Source organism: Fukomys damarensis, unplaced genomic scaffold (assembly GCF_012274545.1).
Source record: "Fukomys damarensis isolate Sample0158 unplaced genomic scaffold, DMR_v1.0_HiC HiC_scaffold_16, whole genome shotgun sequence".
NCBI lineage: Eukaryota > Metazoa > Chordata > Mammalia > Rodentia > Bathyergidae > Fukomys > Fukomys damarensis.
This window is the reverse complement of record NW_022900928.1, coordinates 112,486,938-112,495,109: the sequence shown is the minus strand read 5'-3', so window position 1 is coordinate 112,495,109 and position 8,172 is coordinate 112,486,938.

Sequence of the window (8,172 nt, the reverse complement as noted above, 5' to 3'; positions counted from 1 at the left end):
AAAACAAACAGAAAAAAAAAAGACACAAAAAAACAAAAAAACATGTTACTTTTAGTTGAATTAACATCATTTTGGCAGAGCTCAAGGCAACTTTTGGCTTAGTTGATGTTTGGATTCAGTTTTCTGAATGTTTATTTCAAGCCAAATGTCTAACCAGACAGAAGTCTGTGCATGTAGCCATTTATTGTGACAGCAACTACATCATTAGACAAACTAGTCTGGTCACAGATTACGAGTTAGCCTCCACGTCCCAGCCAGCTTCCGTCTGTGGATTCCAATTGAAATCAATTCAATATGCTGTCTAGTTGAGAGTCATATGAAATAGAAACAAAACTAGAAAAAAAAAATGCTGTGCTCGCTTTTAATTTCTTCTTGTGGCAGAACTAATTTTAAAGTTAAAACTCCAGTTTAAAAATTTGATTTAACAGTTGGATCCTTGGCATTTCTTTAAACTTGTCATGTTAGCGAAGCCCAAAGGTTTTGGAATGAAGCAATTCAGAACCATATAACGTTATTACAGCAGTTCAGAATTCTTGGAGAAAGATTGTCTTCCAAATTGTGGGTGAACTTTCGTATGTAAGATGTCTAACTACTAAAGGCAGTCAGCCTGCTAAATTGCCAATAGTAAATCATTTTGATATGTTAAAGTTCTTAGTTAAAAGATTATAGAATGAAAATATAAATTTTATAGGCTTGTACTAATAGGGCAATGAATTTGCCAATGGAGAAGTTTTAGAAAATAGTTCCTCTATTTAAAGTACTCGAAGCAGCAAATTTTAGTGATGTCTTGTTACTTATTGAAATTTAAAGGATTTCTAATAGCAAGAAAATTCAGAGGTTGTGTGAGATACAGTAATTTATTTGTGTTTTTGTATTTGTGTGCATAAGTGTATGATTAGTAGTATGGTATAACCATCTTATGTGTACATATGACCTTATACAGGATTTTACCAACATCAACTTGTCAGACTCTGATAATGCTGGAAAGTAACAAGGTGGTATGTATCATTTTATACTCCAAAATACTGAAAATCTGAAGATTAAGTAAAGTCACCTTATATTCATTAATCCTCCTTTATCTTATCATTTTGAAGCTTTTTGCTTTTGTTTAGAATAGAATCATTATAGATAATGTGTCATCAGCAAAAGACAACTGTCGTGTGATTTCTGTAAATGGACGTGCATGTGTCATGTTTACATAAAAGTAAATGCTTTTTAAATTTTTTGGCAATACCTATTAAATAGTCTAAATGAGGAAAGAAGGAATAGAGACCTAAACTAAATAAAGATTTCAAGCCCAAAGCTTTATATTTCTGGCTTTAAAAATTACCTAGATGCTTTCTCTTAACACAATAAGACAAACATGGTGTACAAACTAAAGAACTGCTTTGTAGTTGTATTCCTTTCAACCACTGTTAATCAGTTAAATGAAGCTAGGATAAAAATGGCTTATTCAGTTAAGTAAATGAGATGTAATAATCAAGACAGTTTAATATTTTGAGTTATTTTAATTATATAGCCATGTGTGTATGTGGCTGTTTAAATTTTTCACTGATCTGAAATCACTTACTGATGACTAAAAGAAAAGGTATGCAAGTATTTTCTCTGATATGAAGCACTATAAAAATGCTATCTCTCAACTTCAATCTGTAGCCGCATACCTATCACAAATCAGTGCTGAGGGAAGTATTCATCAGATTGATGTAGATTAACAAAATGTTACAATTGTAGGCTGAACACTTTATGTGCTGTTTTTAAAATGCACAGTGTACAGAAAAGCATTTAAAGTCTTTTGTAAAATAAAAGCCACCTCACCTCAAATTAAATATATAATTGAGTATATGTGAAATGGAAGTTTCCGCTGAGATCTGAAAACAAGAAGCACTGCATCCCAAAGTACAACAACCATGCTCAATTTGAAGAAAGCAAGCAAAGGAAAACTAGCATTTGGGACTCTGAAATATCTCACTAAAATGAGAGGAAGGTTCAAAAATTTATAAAAAGAGCCTCTGGTTGACTGTTATTCCCATTTTAATATCCTCCAAAGGGGAACGGGTGTGGGGAGAATTCTTTTTATAAATGGGACTTTAAGAAAATCAAGGAAAACTTTTATCTGTGTGAGGGGTATGGTATGCTGTAATATGAGGGATAAGCTGAGTAACTGCCTTGAGTTTGGAGTGCCTATAAAGATTTTGTTGGGTATTCTGAATCATTGCAAGAAAAAAACAATTCTGTGTACCAGAGGAGGGCTACAGGTAAAAGCAGGCATGGCACTCTCTCTAAGGTCTTGTGCAAAGAGATGGCCTGGAGAATCAAAATGACCTGTGCTTTAGAAAATTCAGATACTGGGCCAAGGATTTAGGTCAGTGGTTCTGCTGCCTGCCTTGTAAGCACAATGACTGGAGTTCAATCCCCGGTACCAAAAAAAAAAAAAAAAAAAAAAAAAAAGAAAAAAAAGAAAATTCAGATACTAAAGATAATTTGGGACTAAATGAGAGTTATATTGATTCTTGTCAGCAGAACGTTAGGGAAGAAAATCCCTACTAAACATTTAGGGTAAAGAGGGATGTGGATTCATCATATATGGTACAAAAGCATCTAGGAGAAGAATCACTTTAGGTGGCTGGAAAGTTCTTAGAGTTCCTATCCTAGATTTTCACCAATCAAATAAAACTTTTCCACTCTTCTCTAGAAATTGGCATTTGTAAGCTGAGGGAGAAGGGGCAGAAGCAAGATGGTAGTGCTTGTTCTTCAGAATATATGTCATAGCAAGTTCTTACCTCCATATATTGACAATTTTATATATTTTTTTGCTTTTATGTTAATACATCTTTCTAACTTTAGATTTTATGAATATTCAGTGGGGTAATTTCTAGAATTTATAAGAAGTCTCTACATAAAAAAGTTAAAAAGATGATGTCGTTGAATATGCAAAGAGGTATCACTTAAAGACAGCTTTTGTCCTGTTACATTACTGAAAAATTTGAAATCAACATAAGAGCTGCAGATGCAAAATGTCTTTATACATAATCTATTAATCTAATTTATATTATAAATAATAACATTGATTGTGTTGCAGCTACTCAGATAACATTATATTATTTCCAGTGGTAAATAGCTTCCGTTGACTTTATAGTAAAAATAAGGCAGTTGTTATTATAAAATAATTTAGCCTATCTTAATATTAGTTTAATATTAAAATTTCTTTTTAAAGTCTGAAATATTCTCCGTTGCTTACATACATATTTTTCAAGAGATTGTAAAACTTTTGTCAAACCTAATACCTAAAAGCTCAGTTATAGAGTATGTATGTACTTCATTATTTTGAGGTTATACTTTTTTTTAAACAATGAGTCATTTTTTAGGAACTATATGAATGCAATTATAAGGGCAGATATGCTTTTTTTTTTTTTTCTTTTGGTACCAGGGATCGATCTCTGGACCTTGCACTTGCGAAGCAGGTGGTGGAACCACTGAGCTAAATCTCCAGCCTAGATGTTCATATTTGTATATGTTAGAGACTTATATAATAGGTAGTAAATACAAAAGTTTAACATTATCATCTTAAGTGAAATAAATATGAAGCCGAAATATATATACATATATATATATATATGTATATATATTTAATTTTAGTTTTTCTTCAACCTAATAGAAACCATTGTTTTATTATTCAAAAAATTGGCTAAATGGTTTTATGTTATTTTTAGGCTTAGATGAGGAAATATAAGAAGACCACATATGCATTTCATCTGATACATAGGCTTTGTGCGTAATCTAAAAAAAACTATCAATGCCTTTTAGTTTTTTCCAAACTAACACATAAAATTCAAGCTACAGATTAAAAAAAAAATTTAGGATTAGATCCAAGTAAAAACTCTGCACAGCAAAGGGAATGACCAACAAGCTATGAGAAAACATATAGAATGCATAGAATGCAAAAACAGATTTGCAAAGTATTTATCTGACAAGCAGTTGATATCCAGAATATAGAAACTCTAAACCATCAATAGCACTAAAACAAACAGCCCAATATAAAATAGGAACTATACCTTAATGTACTTTAATATTTTCCCAGAAGAAGATAAACATATGACAAGAGGTATATTAGAAATGTTCAGCATCACTAATCATCAGTGAAATGTTGATGAAGACTACAGTGAGATACGAACCTACCACAATGAAAATGGCTATTTTCTTTCTTTTTATTAGTACATGTTTGTGATGCATAATATAATTAGATTCATCTTGGGGAATTGGTACACATACACAGCACATCTTAGCCAGGTTTGCATCCCCTTCCCTTCTCTACCCTCCTGTCCTCCTGATTCCCTGATCCCCTTTCCGTCTCTACATAGTATGCCTCTATTTTCTATCACGTACTTTTTATTTTGCTCTTTAAATTATTTATATTGTGGATTCTTCATATAAGAGAGAATGGCTATTGTCAAAGGCTTCAGATAAGTTCTGGTGACAGTGTGGAGAAAGTTGCACAATTTTAATAGGAATGTAAATTACAGCAGCCATTATGGAAAAAGTATGAAGGTTCTTCAAAACATTAAAACAGAGCCACCATACTGTCTGAAGGAAATGAAATCAGTGCTTTGAAGAGGCATCCATGCTCTCAGATTTTCTACACAACAATTAACAATAGCAAAGGTATGGAAACAACCTGCATCTGTCCACTGGTGAATGGATAAGGAACACATGGTACATATGCTCTGTACAGTACTGTTCAGCCATCATGAGAGTTCTGTCATCTGTGACAACATGGATTAAACAAGAGCCCATATGTTAAAGCAGTGCCAAAATCAAAAAGAATACTTAAGTATTCTGCAATCTCACTCATACACAGAATTTTTTATTTTTTATTTATTTTTTTGGTACCGGAGATTGAACTCCGGTCCTTGCGCTTGCAAGGCAGGCCCCTGAACCGCTGAGCTAAATCCCCGGCCCCATACACAGAGCTGAAAAAAGCTTATTTAACAAAATTTGAGCATAGAATGGTGGTTACCAGAATCTGAGGGGAATCTGAGTGGAGAGGGAAATGTTGATCAATGGATACTAAGTTATAGTGAGGTAGAAGGAGAGATATCTGGTGTGCTATTGTTTAGTATAGTGATTCTAGATAGCAGTGAACTGTGTATTTTAAAAAGCTAGGAAAAGCATTTTGAAGATTTTACTATATAGAAGTAATAAGTGAGGATACAGATATGTTTAATAATATATATGAACACATGTATTGAAACATCATATAGTAGGTCATTAATATGTAAGATTTATTTTCTTATGCACCAGTTAAATTATATTTAGTTCATAAAACATCCCAAATTTCCTCCAAAATATATCCATGTATTATATATCATATTCTTTCATTTTTTTCTCACAAAGTTTCTTTTAACATAAACCCACTTCATTCCTTTCTTTGTTGATTAATATTATGAAATTTAAAATATGTTGTGCACTACATTGTGTTTTTTTGTTGTTTGTTTGTTTGTTTGTTTTTGTAACTGGGGATTGAACTCAGGACCTTGTGCTTGTGAGGCAGGCAGCGGAACCACTGAACTAAATCCCCAGCCCTATTTTGGACTTCCTAGTCCTAATATGTACTAATACTATACCTGCTTCTAACACTAATTAATACATTAGTAAGCATATCACATAATTTTCATTACTGAAGATGGTGGAATTTACTGCATATTTCTTAACAAAGAGTCATTTGAGTATGGTCTTTTTTTGTGGGGAGGGATCGAACTTGGGTTCTTGTACTTGCAAGGCAGGCAGTGGAACCACTGAGCTAAATCCCTGGCCTTGACTAAGGTCTCTCTATGATTATATTATATAGCAGCATAAAATGTCTCACTTCATTATAATTTTTATACCTGTAAATTAATAAAATTAATAGAATATTAATAGAAAATCTAGAGCATTAAAGAGAAACTCAGTTATTTCTTTGAAGCTTTATAACAAATCCAGGCATTTCTTTAATAGGTAACTATCTGTAAGTTTGTCATTTTAAATTTTTTATTTTCAGCAGTTGAAGCCTAGGTTTATTTCAGTGTTTATGTCAATAGCTAGGACACATGAATGTAGACTTCAGAGTGCTGCACCACTTAGTCTGAAGAATCATTGCACTCTGAAATTTGTGTTTAACGTGATATTTTGTTAGAGCAAAGATTTAGTCCTATATTTGTCCCTGAACTGTAATGATAAATGTTTTCATTGTATCATTCAGCAATTTAATATCATGTTGGAGACTGATAACTGTGAATCATGGTGTCAGCAAAGTGAAGCCAACAACTCAGTCTACAAATTTAATAGTAAAAAGTGCTTAATGAATTCTCAGCATGAGCATGTGTCACACAAACTGAAACCAACATAGATTAAATATCACTGTTTCAACTTGGTTATATTTTTATAAACCTTGTGCAGCACTTGCAATATAGTAGAATACTCCTAGTTCTTGATGTAATGCATTTATTTATACATGTGTTTTTTTGGCAATAGGCATACATATTACATACATAATTAGACATACATATAGAATTTCATTAAAGGTTGGCTAGCAAAACCACAGGGAAAAAATCCAGAAATCTCAGACTTCAAACATGCAAGGTTTGTCTTTTACTCATATTAAAGGTCTGTTGAGAGGTGGCTGGGTGCCCTACTTTTTGTCACTGTTGTCCTCAATTCTCTTATCTGAATGATAGAGGAGCCATGATCTAGAACTTTGTCTAGAACTTATTGAGCTGAAGGAAAAGGAACATGTTAAAGTTCTACTGGCTTTGGATATTTAATGTTTCATGATGAAACTGAATCAAATTGTTTATGGAAATGCATATCATAGATCTGAAAGAATTGAGAAAATTGCATTGTGAAATTCTAGAGAACACAATATAGAAAATAGTTATAGTTACAGTTATAGTGTAAATGTATAAGTAGTTAAGAAAGTTGGCTTTGTCAGACTATATTTCACATTCACATAAACATCAGTATTGTCTACTTATTTGAAATTGATAAAATAAGATTATAAACAGATATGAACAAATATGGAGGGGAGGAAGTGTGTGTTGGAACATTTCTGTAATTTTGTATTTCTGTACATTTTCACCTGCATTATAATATCCTATTTCCTGTCCACGGTTGTATGCCTTTCCATGTTAAGTATATGAATGTTTATAATTAGTGAAGCTGAAGATGAAGTGTCATTCTACATAATTGAGTTACAAAATAGTGAATTAAACTGTGTCTATGAAGAGATGATTGAATGAAGAGATAGTTGAGCAAAGAAAATAATTTTCATTACAAATAAAATTTGCAAATATATGTGTATGTGTGTATGTATATGTGTACATATGTACATACAGGAAGCAGCTAGTATATAGTAGTGAAAAATAGGTACTTTGGTTTTTTTTCTTTTTATTGAGTTTATTGGTACATTCTAGGTATACAGTACGGTTACATTCACTGGGATCTTGTACCTCTACATGACAGGTCTTGGTTCTCATTTTTTCCCCTTGTCCCTGCCCTCTCTTTACTCCCTCCTCCCCTCCCCATTTACAAACACTTTATTTTCATTTCTTCCTTTTCTCATATTTTTTTGTTTTCCTTTATTCCCTTTCCCCTACCCTTCCCACTTTCCCTACACCTTTAGCCCCTTTCTTCATATTTCACATTGTTAATTATCTCATTAGGAACTTGTGTACTCTTATAGTATTTCACACCAGAGAAACTATTCGGTATTTACACATGTGTGACTTATTTATTTCACTCAGGAGTATATCCTCAATATGTATCCATTTTCCTATGAAGGACTCTAATTTCTCAAGGAATGGGTACTTTGGAGGCAGTGTTCTTGGGCTCAAACATTAGCTTCCTTCCTTAGTATTCTTTTAACTGTAAGCAAGTTCTTTACATGCTGTCCTATAGTTCCCTCATCTATAAAATTAGAATAATGATATCATTTAGTTCACTGACTTATAAATTTTAAAATAAAATTTAGTATTAAAGGAATACAAATTATGAGTAATAAATATTAAATCAATCAAAACCTTAGTAACCACTGTTATGTTATTTTGACTTTTTATTTAGGTATTTGATATTATTGCTCACTGTAACACAAAACATTTTCCTTAGAAGTTTTAGTCTAATGAAGGAGAAAAAATACGAGTC